The 17,968-nt window shown below is 36.6% G+C and overlaps 1 protein-coding gene across 1 annotated transcript in view; it reads left to right on the top strand.

Annotated features, from left to right (window-relative positions):
- The window catches only part of LOC136813397 (nuclear envelope integral membrane protein 1b-like), a 351,044-nt gene that overhangs the window by 93,440 nt on the left and 239,636 nt on the right, over positions 1 to 17,968 (top strand). The window lies entirely within an intron of this gene.

The following is a 17,968-nucleotide window of genomic DNA, read 5'->3' as shown; positions in this document are numbered from 1 at the left end:
ATAAAAGGTGGAATTTCTTACCAAAAAAATACCGGGTGCGCCACAAAAGTTCTCTCTTTAAAACTAATTTTCTAGAAATCTAAAAATTTTAAAAAACCATTCCAATTTCATTGGAAGGAGGAAAAATAAACTTAAATTTTGATGGGTCATTTATTAAATTCGATTCATAAGACCAAAATTTATGCTGCTCAAATGAACGAAAAAGTTAATTTCAGAAAGTGCTCTAAAACGTTGAAAATCGACCTATCAAATTTTTATTTTAAAATTGGCAATCGCAATTAGCCTGTTACATGATTAAAAGCATTTTTCAGTATATATAAACATAAACACATAAAATTTCGAAACTGAAAGATTGGGGTTTTAAAATCTTCATCAAAATCACTTTAATTTACTTTTACCAAAATTTTCCTCAGATTTTGGGTTTTACTGGATAAAGTCTGTGTAAGGCTGGATGTACCTGGAAACTCATATTTGGTGTAATTTTACGAAGTTTACCAGATTTTTTGCCTTTTTTCGACGAAGTTTCTGCCTCCTTTTTCATAACGCTTTTAAGCCTGTCTGGCTGGGTCCATTGAGTCTAATCTAAGTACGGAGTAGGGGCGAAGTACTGAATCCTATAAATCTTTTCTCTTATAGATTAACGATGAGTTCAATCGATTGCGGAAGAGCTGATTAAAGATGAAAAATTAAGACAGCGCGTCAGTAAGATTCTACCGATTTAATTGGTCAAAAAACGTCGAACGATATAGACGGTATCTTGTCTTCTCGCATTCGATTGAGAAAAATTGAAGACATTACAGTGACGAATTCTCTTTCGAATTTTTTTATCTAGATTCTAATCGTTATCAAATCGTTCAAATCGGATCCGTTACTGTAATGGGTGCCAGCAGCCTAGTAAGCTCCTAAGTTAGGTACCGTATTTCCTCAACTAAGCACCGCGGTGCTCTTAAAATTTTCGTAATTTTAGGTGCGGCGCTCTTTAGAGGGCGGCGCTCTTTTCAAGTTTTTTATTTCCTACCTTTTAAAGACTCAAGAAATCAAGAAACAACCCATGCCATGAAATTGACAACTGTCCTTTTGATTTTTAGACATTATCTTCCACTAAAGAACATTCTTATTTTAGAATTAGATGTGGAAGAGTTTATTAACAAGAAAACTATAGAATTCTGTTTTCTTTATCTTTTTTCTAAAAAGCGCCCCCTCAGAGGTGCAGCGCTCATAAATTTTTGAGGTTTTAGGGGCGGTGCTCATTAGAGGGCGGCGCTAAAAAGAGGAAATATGGTATCTAGAACCGAGATTTAATTTTAATTTAGCACAGATGTAAAATAATGAAATGAGTATTTCGGGAAGAATTTGATTCGGTGATACGATGAATTTCAATACTCGATACTCGGCTCCATCTCAAGGTCATATGTAATGACCCACAAAAAAAAAAGTAAGTCTGATCACGCTAGCACGCAATTTTTTTTCTTTCAATCATGATCACGAAAATGAGCAAAAAGATTGGGTGATCACGAATCCCTTTCAAAAAAGTCCAAATCACGCGTCACGGCTTCAAAATCTTTCAAATCACGATCATGTTCTGAACTCTGATCACACAATCACGAAGAAAAAATTTCCAAATCACGTAATTACGCTGGAAAAAGTCCCGTCGTCACGCCATCACGAAAACCGCTGGGGGCCTCTGTAATGGACATGTGTCTTGGTCCAGATGGCGGAAAAAGAAGTTTTGGCGGGAGCATTGAAAGTTTTTGAATTTACGATATGATAAAAAACCTTTTAACGCTTTTAGCGCTTTTAACGAGTTGATTTTTCTACAAAGTGTAAGAAAGTTGTTGACAAATAGAAAGCCCTGAATTTGTCCACTTGTCAGCAACATTGAATTTCCTGGAGGAAAAAACTTTTTTTCGAAGCAAATTGGAAAAATGTGTGTGAATTTCTGACACGTTTTTAATCAAAAACAAAGGAGTTTCCTCATACTTTTTTTGGCAAATCTACGTCAGAAGATTCCATATTTAAATTGATTCAGCATGTCCAGTCAAACAAAATAGTACAAAATAAGATTTGTTTGTTTTGTTTATATCGCTCAAAAAAACTTTACGAGCTTCCCGTGGACACGCTTCACTTTAAAACCAGGACCAGTTTACTAGCAAATATTTCCACCCTAAGTATATTTATAACTATGTTTTCATACCAAATAAGACATTTAATATTTATATGAATTTACAACATTCATATATTTAATATAATTAAGAGAAACCAAGTTTTTCTCAGTCCTGAAATTACATGCCTGTTTAAATCATGTTTTCAAACATTGGCCTGAGTGTGGCCCGTGCGTGCCCCGCGTGTGGCCTGAACACGGCCCGAATTCTTGGGCCAGCTTGGGCCATACTCGGGCTTTACGCGAATTCCAATAAAAGTTTTGGCCCGAGAATTCTAGGGCCATGTCGAGGGTCGTGTTAGCCTCCACTGATGCAAGTTACCCGATCTCACGGTATTTAATGACTGCGAAACAAAAATACTGATGTATCAAGTATATATAATTAAGCTTCTATTTTTATACTTACGTTTTTGTTCTTTTTGGATTATTATGAAATACACCGTTTAGGAGTCTCGCCTCCTCCACCGTGTTCCAGCGTGAAAACGGTAGGTAAAAATGCGTACAGTACTGTGGAAGGTCAGAGGAATGTTGTCAATTTTTTTCTTTCCTTTAAAAAGAATGATTTATATATTTGAACTAGCCTGGGTATCCAGACTCAAAATTTCAGAAAAAAAAACTTTTACCTCAACATACAAAGTTTCTAAAATTTTAGAGTCTGGTGCAACTAAAAAAGTCTGATACAGTTTTGAATGACACAGTCTGTGAGTAAACCCTTGTTGACAGAATCTCAAAATTTGGAAACCCAGGCAGACACACATAATTACTTACCATAAAACCTCTTTTACAAACTCAATAAACTTTCAAAACCACTTTAAAGTACATCAAAGCATCAGCCACATTCATAAAGGCTCCTTTCCAGCGGCCATTTTGTTTAGAAATGAACTTGTGTTTTCTTTTTCATTTGTTTATCTTTTTTAACAAGGTCAGCTTTTCCATAAATTATGCACGCGCATCAAATATAAAAAACCCCGCGAAAATTCTGCTCAGTGACTGGGCGCGTACTGACCAATTAGAGACACTCGCATATGCAGGGACAGATATCCCTGCAGGCGAGTTACTTCGACCAGACCGTAAACCAGAGACAAAATATTAAAAAAACTAGACAGTGAAATAGTTTACGGTCTGGATATCCAGGCTATATTTGAACATGATATCAATGATAATTTTATGGATCTCCTGAAAATTTCACTAAAATTCATCTAGAGGAAAAGAAGTTATGATTAAAAGTAGTTCTTTACCTACCGTTTTTCTGCTGGGTTTCCTTATCTTATGAAAACCAAATTTTTACCTACCGTTTTTTTACGCTCTCCCCCGTAGTTTACCGCGATCGCTAAAACGGACGCGTGCACAGTTGACACTACTAAACGGTGTATTCCATCTTTTATTGTTCTAATCATTATAATATTTCTTTATAAGATGCTTTGTTGTCTTTTTAATCTTTGTGTAAACTTGCATATGTTTTGCATATTTTCCAACTAAATCCAACCACGGCTTTTTCGTTCTCTATGTGTGCATACAATTCAAGATGGCGGATGGAAAGGCGAAAAGTTCTATTGCATATTCTGTTTTCATGCCATTAAAAAATTCCACCAAGACGGAGTACACACATCAAACTTTTAAAATGCGCAAACTGAAAGCAGTAATTATGCAGAATTATGATAGCCTGGGAATCCAAGCTCATAATCTTAGAAAAAACAAAAAATACCTCACCTCACAAAGTTCTAAAATTATAGAACTTGGTGCAGGTAGATTCCATACAGTGTATGTGCCAATTAGAGCCCACATACTTCATAATACTGCGCATGCGTAAATTTCAACCAGTAGTGGATATTTAACGGCTAGAACCAAATCAAATGATCCGGGAGGGGTGGACTCACTGTATCATTTGGGGTTGTGGACGGCCAAATCCACTTTTTTGATTAGACGGGAATGTGACGTTCTTTAATGACGTATTTGTCAGTTATTGTGTCACTACCATTTAGGGTCAGGGTTGGACTTGAGACTCACAACTGAGTGCCCTGGACCCATTTAGAGTCATTTTAGGGTCAATTGGACCCACTGACATAATTTGAAAACTTCGTTTTATTTAAGATTTTAGAGTGGGCTCCTTTTGGAGCTTCCACTGTCAGGACCCTGCCGACGCACCGGACTTAACGAACACCGGACACGCGAAAGTCCGGTGTAAAATGGGAATTTTTCCTACCATCGGACAATTTCTACACCGGACTTAAGGAAGTTGGATGTTCGGTGTCGGAGAAGGATATTTTTCCCACCGGACAATCAAAACACACCGGACATGACCATTAATTTTTTGTTTCATAATGTCCGCCGTCCAAAATTCCCTATATGAAACACCGGACTGACACCGGACTTATTGCGTCCGGTGTAGCGAAAGGATACTTTTTGCCACCGGACAAATACACCGGACAGTCCGGTGCGTCGGCAGAGTTGTCCTCCACTGTCTCATTAGTCTGACACGGTCGTGGCTTCTTCGTAAAGACGAAAGACAGATCTGGACTTATTTCGTACTTTCCAGTCCCTTGTTCGTAGTTTTTCTGACTTTCTCTGACTGGTTCTATGTGAGTTATTTTCTATGTTTTCTAAGGCCGAGGGAATTAACATACCAGTTTAGCGTCACCAGCATGCCTGAAACTAGATGCGGCATATTTTCATTTTTCATTATTCATTATTTTTCCATTACAGGCTCTACAGCAACAAATCCACACTGTACAAACACCACCACACCACAGACGATCAACCTTTTGAAAACATCTTCTCGGGTATGTATTGCGCATGTGCAGTTACAGAAATTGAAGTATCCGTGACCGGAAAAAGAATCGATTCCAGAGGCCGCGGCGGTAAAATTAAAGGCTTACGCGGACATTTTGATTTCAATCGTTCGATTTGTAAGAAAACTTTTAGTGTAGAGCGGGTTTAATTTTTTGTAGTGTGATGTATACGGGACTAAAGTCCCGATCGAACAGAAGCTATGACGCACGTGCAGGAAATTGTTATTTTTCGCACTTTAGGCGACAATGATGATAGCTGTAGGAGATGGAGTTCAATTTTCAGGTTTGTCTGTGAAATAATGAAATTTTCTTAAAACAACGAAATTTTTACGCGGCTACACAAAACACACGCGGGCGGGTGACGCTAAACTGGTATGTCAATTCCCTCGGCCTAACTTACTGAATGACTTACCGACAGATCACCACTGGTGGGATTCGAACCCACTAAATGCAAAGTTCCGATGTATGAAACCCAATGCCTTATCCACTGCGCCACGGATTCATGCCAGGATTATGTTTCTGACGGCTATTTATATTGTACAAACTGCAGACCAGACTGTATTAAGAGAAAATCACAAAAAGGTCCTTGTTTCGAGCTCCAACCCTAACCCTAACTGATAATAACGCAATTCATAGCCAATCTGATACGTAACCACACCCAAACCACACCCAAACCCAACCCTACCAGGTCGCCTTCAGGTCCTGACACTATTCCCGCATATGCCGGATCCGAAAAATAGATACATGTCTTTCGTCTTTATACGAAGAAGCCTTCACCGTCAGGACCCTGCCGACGCACCGGACTGTCCGGTGTATTTGTCCGGTGGCAAAAGTATCCTTTCGCTACACCGGACGCAATAAGTCTGGTGTCAGTCCGGTGTTGCATACAGGGAATTTTGGACACCGGACATTTATGAAACAAAAAATTAAGAAACACCGGACGCACCGGCCGCGGACTGGTCATGTCCGGTGTTTTGATTGTCCGGTGGAAAAAATATCCTTCTCCAACACCTGACATACGACTTTCTTAAGTCCGGTGTAGAGATTCTCATTTTACACCGGACTTTCGCGTGTCCGTTGTTCGTTAAGTCCGGTGCGTCGGCAGGGTCCTTCACCGTCTGACGACACACAGTCCACAGAATGTTATAAACAGTCTTTGTGTGAACCCTTGTTAACAGACTTTCTGAACTTTGGAAACCCAGGCAAACACACATAATTAACTTACCATAAAAACTCTTTCACAAGCTCTTAAGACTTTCAAAACTACTAAAAAACACATCAAAACATCAGCCACATGTATTTATACTTCCAGTCAACAGCCATTTTGTTTCTAAATGAATGTATGTTTTCCTTTTTTCTGCAGAGTCAGCTTTTTCCATAAATTATGCGCGCGCATCGAAATTATCAAAATGCGCGCGAAAATACTGCTAAAGGCCGCTACCCACTCAGCATTTTATGGTCGGCGAACAAGACGCACGGCTCGGGCGCTTTGGTCGCTGTACGCTTTTCTCATTCCACTCTGCAGCACATGTTTTTCTCTCTTCTTTTGTTTATCATCGTTTTGCACATGATACACATCTTTTGCACACGAGACAAGAAAAAAATGCTCTTTTATGATTGGTTGATTTAATAAAAACAAAGGGTGAGCAGTTCAGCTTCGCGAAAAAAGTTAAAAAGTTTCAACTCTTGGTGCGCTCAAGGCGACAGCCTTTGAAGGCTTGATTTATGTAATTTATGCAATAATTAAGCCGTGCGCCTTGTTCGACGACCATAAAATGCTGAGTGGGTAGCGGCCTTAAGGTGGCCATCCACTGAGTTTGAAAATAGTGATACTTTTTTGGTGGTTTTTTATTTTTTTGGCTTAAAGTCAAGTATAACTCCTCTGGAACAACCTCTGAAAATTTTAATTCATAAAAGTAAAGAATAAGCAGAAAATTTTAGGTTTTAAAATACCTACCTTTAATCTTTTAATGCTTCGCCCATGGACGCCCTGTTTCCCGCCCGTTAGTAAAACAGCAATTCTACCTTCTCTAGCTGCTCAAACGGCTTGAAAATTTTTACGGGTCGTCTTCAAGTCGCTAGAAACATTTCTAGAAGGTTTGAAGTCGCTTGGTGTACCCATATTCAGTTTTCAAACTTTGTAAACAATGACCGCCCTCCAATTTTAAAGATGGTTTTTGGACAATTTTGGAGGATGAAGCTCACTGACTTTTGCTGAGTGTTTCACCCACATTTGTTGCTGTAAATGATGTTTTATGGTTCTCTTATTATACAAGGAGGTTTGTAAAACTCTAAGGAATATTTAATCATGATGTAACTTGTGATTTCTTTTGATTAAGAGCACGGTCGGTTGTTGTGTAGTGCGCCAAAGGTATGTAGAACTTTTGTTTGCTTGTTTATTCTTTTTTGGGTGCTATTTTAATGTTTTTTTGCCAGGAATCTCTTGTGTTGTACAATCATCTTCAAATTACTTTTTTAACTGTGTGGGATTAGATTTTGGCGGTTTCATTATGCTTTCATCAGCGAGGACCCTGCCGACGCACCGGACTTAACGAACACCGAACACGCGAAAGTCCGGTGTAAAATGAGAATTTGTTTTACCACCGGACAATCTCTACACCGGACTTAAGGAAGTCGGATGTCCGGTGTCGAAGAAGGATATTTTTTTTCACCGGACAATCAAAACATGCGTCCGGTGTTTCTTAATTTTTTGTTTCATAAATGTCCGGCGTCCAAAATTCCCTGTATGCAACACCGGACTGACACCGGACTTATCGTGTCCGGTGTAGCGAAAGGATACTTTTTGCCACCGGACAAATACACCGGACAGTCCGGTGCGTCGGCAGGGTCCTCATCAGCGATGGCATGAAAGTGAAAGTGAAAGTGCCCTGTAACACGATAATGAGTCTTCAGTTCCAGAGCTTTTTGAATGAATATTTTAACTTAATTGATTTAGTTTTTAATCCCTGCTGATAGGAATAGTCCAAAATAGTCTTACAATGAATGTGGGCATCGTTATTTACATTTCGGGTTGGTTTTCGTGGTGAAAATGAGTTTTGCGGTCTTTTTTCAAAGTTTTGCGGTTTTCTGGAAATGATCAAAATGTCACTCAAATTGGCCAAAATTTTCACTGTAAATAGTTTTAAATCCTTATTTCCTTTGAAATAATGTAGAAAACTCCCTTATAGGCTCAAATCATAAAAAAATCCCTATTGAAAACTATAATCTTTTCATTTAACCGCAATTTATGTTTTAAAAGCACGATTTCTCAAAACGCAAATCTGGGGGTTCCCAATCACTGTGGCGGAAAAATCTCAAGATGTAGTTGTCCGATTGGTCTGATTTTTTCAGGGTATTTGCACATCTATGAGGGCTGTGGAATGAGCGAAGGATTTTTCAGATTTCACTAATTCCAGATCTCATATTTTGAAAAAACTGTTTTTTTGGCTTTTACCCCCGGATTTTGGATTTTTCAAATTTTTTTTCTCGCTCATTCCATTCTTTGTCCTAAAGTGCCTCTACATACCAAAAATCATTAACCAAGTATTTGTAGTTTTCTCTAAAACGTTGACACAAGATTATTTTGATTTTTCTGAAAAGTCGTACCAAACCCCCGTCTTCCAATTTTTTTTTTTAATTTTTTTTTTAATATTAACTTTAGGTCATAAATAACAATACCTGGAAGTTTCAAGCCCATATCATTTTTAGTTATTGAGTAATCAACATTTAAAGTTAAAAGGTCGATTTTTCAATTTCCAGTGGATGGCCACCTTAAGTAATACGCCGAAAGCTGGCCAATCAGGCCGAACCTGCATTGCAGGGAAATAAATCTCCCTGCAGGCGAGTTACCCACTGACCTTTATATAAAGGTATATAAAGGTCAGTGAGTTACCTACCTACCTATTCGCCAAGCGTTAAACAGTCAGGAACTATTGCAAATAAGGCTATGTTCGCCGATTCTGGCCTAACTTGGATACGATGACTTAATTAAGCCAGAAACTGTAGCCTAATTAGGCTGGAAGGAACAAAATTCCAATTTTTGAATTAAATTTCAAAATCCGCGTCAATATTTAGCTTAAAATGTCAAATTCTTATTTATTTGAATAAGTTCCAAATGTTTATTGGGTAAAGTTTTAGCGGACTGAGAAAATATTCAGTTTTTAAATATTATGCTGTTTCAGCAAAATTATGTTTACATATATACGGCAGTACAGTCGAAACTATTTCAAGATTAACAAACGTTAGTTTATAATAAACTAAACAAACGTAATCCGAACTTTGCTTTGGCTATCATAGCCAAATAAAGCTAATTTTAGTAAGATAAATCACATCTTTTCACTCCGCTCTAAAAAGAGAAAAGTTTTTCGCTTTTAATATAGTACAAGTAACAAGTCCATGTAGTAAGATTGACGCGGATTTTACTTGTTCTCAAGATATTTAGGTTTGGATATTTCATATATCCAAATTAAGCCATTAATATCCTAACTAGGATATAAATTCTAGCATAATTAGGCGAACATCCTAGTTTGGCCATCATAGCCTAATTTGCAATAGTTCCTGACTGTTAAACAAGCAGCAAAAATATCATAAATACTAGAGACTGTGAATAAAGTTTAACGCTTGGATTCCCAGGCTATAATTATGACTGAGCGAATTTGATTATTTCTAGTTTTCAAAAGAAGCAAATTCGCAAATTTAATCTTTCTTCTACATACAAGATTACACTTTAATATAATGTCAATTATGCATGTAAGTTTTATATTAATACTTTTCTTTTTGCATGTTTCGCATACTTTCTAAGGGAATTTCACCACAGCAATTCGGCCACCATAATTTTTGCATACAATTCAATATGGCGGATGGAAAGGCGAAAAGGTCTATAGCCGGGAAGAAGTTATATCGGATTGCCCAAAGTTACCTCCATTTTTTTCCTATCTCTATTCCTGTTTTTCTCTTTTCTGACTGTCTGAGTTTCAGAGACTTAGTTTCTCAATTCTGACTATATAAGTTTTAATACCTGTATCATTTTGACCAATCACATCATCGCACCGTGCGGGGTCCGAAGGTCCGAACCACTATCAAAGAAAGACCTTCGAATTCGGAACCCAACCCTTATCTGTTGAGCCATCGACGCACAGCAAAATCACGCAATTCATAACATATTATACCGAACTGGCAATTCTCTATAAATAGGCAGTTAGTCACACTAGCGTCCCGCCAAAATGCGTATCAAAGATTAATGCTGCGAAAGCGCTTTATCGTTTACTTGACTCTCAAGAAAAAAAATGCGCCGCAAAACTTTTAAAAGATTCATGAAAAAATAACCTAGCGCTTTTTAATGAAATTAACATTTTCAAAAACTATGAGAAATTGCCTAAAATTTGAGCCATAGATGAAAAAGTTTGAGCCAAGCAAACCTTGAAAACTAATTTCAAGATCAACTTCCCAAGAAAAAGATCTACGAGGGAGACGGAACCCACCTAGATCTTTCACTTTCCCCCGACATTCTTTTGGGTATCTTACGTTTATCGTACGGCAATAAATTTTTTAATCAGCCGTAGATACTGGGTCTGTGTACAGACAACTAAGTAATACACACAAAATCTGGCCAATAATATGACTGAACCTGCATTAGAGTGAAAAATTTTCCTGCAGGCGCGTTACCTGCGTCAAGCGTTAAACAAGCAGCAAAAAGTAATAGTAGACCGTATCGCAACCGCGCCGACATCTTTACAGACAACGACTCGCTCACTTCGGTACCTGACTAGCCGAGGGCTTATCAGGCGTTGACACAACGAGCCTTCCACTTACATGAAGGACTAGAGGTGCGCGACTCCCTCTTCCCTGTGCGGAATAGTTTCGACAGCCTGCAACTGTCTAGCCAACTCCCCTCGCATGGCATGGGTTGGTCCGGGGCGAAGGTACATTTACTTGACAAGCGAATCATCGCAGCACACGCAGGGAATCGAACCCCGACCGCCCACACAGGAGCCGTGGTCACTGACCACTACAATACGATGCCTTAAAAGCGGCAAAAGCAACAAGCTCAAGCAGCAAAAATATCATAAGCTAGACTGTGGAAGAAGTTTAACGCTTGGATTCCCAGGCTACTCCTATGTATAAAAAATTAAAAGTTGACATCAGAAGTGTCCAACCTTTAACCTTAATGAAACCTCCGATCCACCACGAACCACGAACCTCCGAAAGATTTTCATACCACTCGGGTAACTTAATGCATGTCCCAGAATTGCATTAATTTTTCAACCCTAGTTCCAGTCCCTAAACCATACCAAACTATACATTTTTGGAAGCGTATTTGGATGTAGAATACCGTACACTCATTTTGTTTTACAAGCATAACGTTTATAAGCATACTGAAGCTCAAATTTCCAGAAAAATTAAGCATATGCTAAGCATACCTTGAGGCTCCGCCAAAGAAATTTTTAGAATCATAAAGAAATCATATGTTAAACATTCGAAAACAGTAAAATGTCTTCATTTCTCTCAAGATTAAAGATAGGGGAAAATTTTTACCACCCCTTCATAACTTTTTTACCAAGCATAGGGTTAAGCATAGTCGAGGCTCAAAATTGAGCTTCGCTTAAGCATAGTGAGCTTCAGCCAAAATTTACCGTATGCTTATAAAACAAAATGAGTGTATTCGGTGTAACTTAAATTTTTTTCTCAGGTAAAATTAAAGATATCTTAAGAAAACCTGATTATGACGTAATGATTGATGACGTCACAAATACAAAATGTTAAATATCTCGAGAAATATAAATAAAAACTTTATGAAATTTGGACCAGCGATAAAGTACATTGAGATGTTTCAGAAAATTTTAAAAGTATTTCCCAAAATTAATGACGTCAGCAGAAATTGCAAGAATTCGAATTTTTGCGATTAAATGCTGACATCAGCAAATTTTCAAATAAAAAGAAAAATTCTTCTCCTCTTGATGAGTCCTATCACTGGTCCAAATTTCATAAAGTTTCGTGTAATAGTTCTTGAGAACACCCCTGTATCAGTGCCCCGGTAGAACCTTTTTCCTCAGTGGGGGATGAAAATTTCTATCAAAATGCCAATGGGGATAGAAAATCTATTGTTTCCAGCTCGAAAATTCCAGTGGGGATGGTTTTGGAGTGCAATTTTTTACATTCAGTTTTCAATGGGGGTAAAATCATAGAGCAATTTTGCAGTGGGGTTGAAATTATAGGATATTTTTTCCATACCGGGGAGGATTTTTTGGCCTATTTTTCCACCGGTGTGGGGGTCCACCGGGTCTGTGACACAGGGGTGTTTGAGATATTCAACTTTTTAAAATTATGACGTCATGATTTTGCTGAGAAAAAAATTAAGTTACACCGAATACGGTATTTTACATCCAAATATGCTTCCAAAAATGTATAGTTGGTTATGGTTTAGGGATTGGAACTGGGGCGGAAAAATTAATGCAATTAATGCATTAAGTTACCCGAGCGAAGTGAAGCCAAGACACTCAAGTCTATTATATATGTCAATCTTAGCTCTTCTCAAAAAAACGTTAGAAAGTTATTGCTTAAAATTTAAAATTCAGCGTGGTTTCAGTCTTTTTGTTGACTTTTCTTGTCTGACCATAGTCAATTTTTTATACTTGCCATATATAAAATACACGCTTTTTCTTTTATAAGAATAACTTCTATAAGAATATCAGGGTGAGATTTCGGGTTTAAAACAATAGGCCTATTGTTTAGAACAATAGAAAAATAAGAATAATGCTCACCCTCAACCAAAGTACACTATTCTTATAAAAAAAAAGCGTGTATAGTTACATCTGCCTGATGTAACCAACAAAACTATGGCATGTCATACATTTTCTGTTAGGCCAACTATTTCTAAATCTAAAAATTTAAAAACCACAATGAAAAGATTTTATGAAGAAGAAAATGAAGGCTTTTGCGAAGAAGAGTATTTTAACCTTTGAGGACCTTATTGCCGTTTGAATTAGACAGGGTAGAAAAACGGCCATATAAACTACGCGTACGCCGATGACAACAGCCCTTTAACGATTTTTTTTGCGTCATAACAGATTCGATTGATTCAATACATGTATCCGTTAAGTTTTTATTTTCAATTTTTGCCAGATAAAAGTACACAAAGATAAAGAACTTTTTGGAAATATCAATCATTTTTCAAAATAGAAAATCTTGAGTCGCCGCACCCTCGCGAGCCAGGGCCGATAAACGATTCTGCGACTTAAAGAGGCCAGTACCGTATAATTGGAGGAATCGTTTAGGGCCCTGGTACTTTAGAAGAGAAAATATCAAGAATCTTGATATTTTTCGACCTTTGGACTCTGGCAGCTTGAGTGTGGGCAATATGGTGCGAAGACAAGTACAGCCGAGCTGCGAGCACACTTACTAAAATAATTTATATCAAAATGCTGTAAATAGTTCTTCTCCGTATGACCATTTGGCATGGGAAAAGAAAATAATGTTGATTTGGACATTTGGAAGGGAAATGCAAGTAGAAAATGACTGTGTTTGTTGTTTGGAATAGAGAATATGGCTTTCCTCTGTCTTTTAATGGTTTTTTACTGGCTCAAAATAAATTAGTAGCCTTGCAATAAGTCTCAACTTCCAATTACTGTTTTTTAAATTTGGCTCTCTGATATGGATATTTTTTTTGTGGTGAAGTTTTAGGGTTGGTGCAGAAAACTGCTGTGAACTTAGTCCAGGGTCTGGAGCTCAACTATTTTTTGCCTTTGATATCGCAGCGCCATCATTCAAATCAGAAAGCGAAGATAGTATACGGCAGACTTTCTGACTACTGTGAACTGGTCTTATAAATTAACTGGCTTTAAACACACTCAGCAAATCTAAAGAAATTTCAACCTTGAAATTATTGCTTTCTTTCTCACTTTTTTAGATTATGTGAAAAATAAATAAAACATTTTCAACAGCTCTAATGCTTTGCTGCTGATTCTGCTGATGCTGCTCATCCAAAAAGTAGCCGATAGAATTTTTATATCCAGCCTCAAGAACGTAAACTCTCGTAAACTCCAATTGTCCACCCATATCATCATGTCACCACAGCTGGGAACGATGAACGACAGTGACAGTAGCAGTAGAATGAATTCAATCAGATTTTTGTACAACAACATAATGTTTTTGTGTGTAAAAACATGAAAAGTATCATGTCCTCAACATCATCTTTGCATCTTGCTTTTGTGACTAATTGGCTGATTGGAATAAGCATGAGCTATAAAGACTCTGAGAGATTGCACTATTTGTTAGCCCTGGTTTTCCAGGATGCTAAATAACTAAATGCATTGCTCAGTCATCAGTGTCAGTTGAAGTTAATTTTAAACATTTGGCCACTGTTATGATGTTTAACTGGTTTAAATAATAAGAAAGCAAAGATTGATGGACACTTTATGGACTGTGTAACAATTAAGAGTGAAAATGCTTGATCTTTGTTACTTTCACTTCACTGAAAAACAATTATTTAACGAAAAGGGACAATTGGAGATAAAATGGTGAAATCAGCAAGAGGCAAAAATTGCGAAAAAATAAGAATTTGGGGAATACAATTACTTTGGAGAGAACTTATTTTGGCAAGGAGCTAAATAAAATAGAATTTTTTATAAATGTGGTTTTTAAGAGAAATGCAATTTTTAATTTTGGCAAAAACTAATTTGGGCAAATAGCACAGTATATAAAGTGGTTCTTTTATGCTAAAAAATTAGTGTTTCAAATAGAACTTTGGGGTTACTTAGGGGCCGTCCACATAGTACGTACTACTAAAATGTCAAAAATTGAGTATATATATACCCCTCCCCCTATAGGCAAGCAGATGCAAATAGCTATACCCCCTGGTGAGTACGTACTTTTTTCATTCACACCCCCCCCCCTGACTGAAAAAAACATCAAATTCAAAAGGCGAGAGAAACAGCTGATATTTTGTAAGGAACAAGCGAATAATAATTCTCTTTTTATTCTCTTTCAACCAATTTTACAAGCAAAAAAAGGGCTGTGAATTTTTTTTTCTGCATACTTACTTTTTCTTTCGACCCCTCCACTTCCCATATGCTTTTGAGAAGACACCCCCTCTCCCCCTTAGTGCGTACGTACTATGTGGACGGCCCCTTAGGAAAATCACTGGAAATTTTAATTCTGGCAAGAACTTATTAGGGGCCCTTATTATGGTGAGGCAGGGTGAGGAAGCAATTCTTTCAATTTTGGCGATAACTAATTTTGGTGAATTTTGTTCTGTTACTATATCATCATTCATTAAGAATTTATTTATTTATTTAGAGAACACATTGAATTATGTAAAATACCCATTTGAAATTTTGTGAAAATTTTAATGCTAGCTATGAATCATTGTATAGAGTTTGGAATTAAATTCTAATTAATAAGAGTTTTCTGACTAGTAAAATGAATTTGATATTCTTGTGTGAATCTTTATACGTGCCATTTTTAAGATTTTTCTTGTGAATCTTTAAACGATTTTCAACTCAGGGTTTTGATAATAAAAACATGGTGTAATAAGTTTTTTAGAGATTTGGCAGATGATCAAAAGAAATCTGCAGGAATAAACTTTACATGAAACTTTAATAAACTTGGAACATTTCGTTTTATTCAATTAACAAAAAAAGTTAGAAATATTTACTGGTCCTATGGAAAATGTTCATGGGAAAGGCTTGAAAATAATGTTAGATTTTGTTGAATTTCAATATTAAAAAGAGGTCGATTGTAATCAAGGACTACCTTAAAGAATAAATTATGACGAGGACGGAAATTTGGCAGATTTACCAGGAATTCCGCCATAGGTCAAATTAAATTCCCGCCCAATTTAATTTATCTCGTGTATTCTCCAAATTTGTGCTATTTCAGGCCTTAAAAACAGGTTTTTGCTTATTCGGTAACAATTTTTGGCCAAAAATTTCCTTCAATCGCCAAATTAAATTCTCGCCTAATTTCTTTTTTCTAGCAATCCGCCAAATTAAATTCCTCTAAAAAAACTTTTTCAACCACCCGCCAAATTAAATTCCTGCCAAAATTTCTTCCTTCAAGGTATTATTATCAATTTTGTCAAGCTCGGAACAGTGGAAGGTAAAGTACAATAATTCCCAATTTTATTTTTGCCTTTAATGTTTGTTCCTAATTTTTGATTGAAAAAAAGTTCCAAAAATTAATCTTGTTTTATCAGTCCTTTCAGCTTCAAGGTATCAGATGCTTTAAAATGAAACAGCTTTGCTCCAAAGAAAATGTGACATTTACAAAAAATAAGCAGAGAGATGTATTCAATTTTTTGTAGTAAATTTCTCAATCATTTTGTATCAAAATAACAGAACTTGAACTGAAAAGACATATATAATCTTAAAGTTCTATTATGGAATTTTGACCAAAATGTAGTTGATTGCTATCTTTTGAAACAATGTCCAGAAATATTCATCTATAAAATAATAAAATTTGACACTTAATACAGCTTATGAAAAAAAATCTGTCAATGTTACTTTAGTAGATGACTGTACTCCTATTTGATTTTATCCTCAAAATAGGTTAAAAACTGAAGACTCTATGGAAAACTTTCCAAGAATTTTGTTATGTAGCAAATCAGAACATGATGACGACAGTGAAACATAATCTTTAGGTCCAGAATAAATTCAACTGATTTCAATCTAAAAAAGTCTAACATGTCATAATCAACATTTTTTGTCAGATTTAGTCCAATATACACAATGTACCATACTAGTTTGTATACTTTTTGACATTTACGGTCAATAAAAATAAATTTTCAGTCTGGTAATAGGATATGTTTAAAGAATTGTTTCATGGTAAACATTGAAGAAACAGATTTATTTCTTTTTCGATACTTGAAGTTTCTTGCTTTTACACATTCATCAGTTGATTAGAATTGTTCACATAATTGCCAAGCTTTTAATTGTATAAACCATAACCAGAACATTTTTGCAGTGAGTTTGTATTGTACGTAGTCTCAAGTTTTTCTGAAAAAGCTTCTTCACCGATCAGTTCATTTTGACTACCAGTCAAGCAATCACTGGAGATGTATGCTTTTTTCTTTTTCATACTCCTGATGCCCATGGTCATGGACAAGATAGATGTCAAAATGTATAAACATCAGTCAGTCATTCATCACGAGTGATCAGATTATAAAGAAACATGCAAGATTGCTGTTGGAAATCAGTTCAAGCAAAACAATTATATGTGGACAGCAGAGGGTCTTTTCGAGTGAATCTTTAAACTGTTTTCCATAGTCATTTTGTCTTTCTGTAAAAAATCGTTTTACAAGCAGTTCCAGTTCGCTCAGTGCAGGGATAGACTGCTTATCAAGGTCTCGTAGTATATTTCTCTGCCAATCAAGTTTCATTTAAATGACATTTTGCAATTTTGTCAATTGATTGGTTTGCCAAGAGTTCTTCATACTTCAACTTCTTCATGTTGAGAATCTGTCTTTGACTTTTAAATTTACTATTTACATCAGCCATTCATTATGTATTTAGCTTGTTTTGATTTTTTCAAATTCTCGGAATTTGTAAAATGGCGGGATTATGCTAATCGACATACGTTTCGCGTACATGCCTAAAAGTACTTTCGTTTTTAAAGTGCACCAGGGCTTATATCCCCCGTCAACGCGTCCATCAGAATCATCAATAGCGTAAGGGGGTTAGATAAGCCATGGAGTCGAGGGTGGAGTCGCCGTGATAGGTGTCCATTGCGAATAAAGCTCGATCCACGATTGTTTTCTCAAACAAAGGAAAGACAATGCTTCGCTCTCCACCGTTTTATGCGTGTTTATCCAGAGTCTATATCACATTCATGATGGCAGTAAACATGTTCAAAGTGTTCTTTTGATATTTTTTGTAATTTAGCTCAAAAAAAAATTCGCGGATAAGACCCCCTTTCGAAATGGAAATTTGGACTTATGTTCACGGATGACAACCAAATCTGCGAAATTTAATCACCACAAAAATTAATCTCATTAAACTAGTACACAATTTTTTTTTCACCATCA

This window comes from Clytia hemisphaerica, unplaced genomic scaffold (assembly GCF_902728285.1).
Source record: "Clytia hemisphaerica strain Z4C2 unplaced genomic scaffold, Clytia hemisphaerica genome assembly, whole genome shotgun sequence".
NCBI classification, from domain to species: domain Eukaryota; kingdom Metazoa; phylum Cnidaria; class Hydrozoa; order Leptothecata; family Clytiidae; genus Clytia; species Clytia hemisphaerica.
Note: the sequence above shows the minus strand (reverse complement) of the source record. Positions and strands in the feature narration are given on the sequence as shown.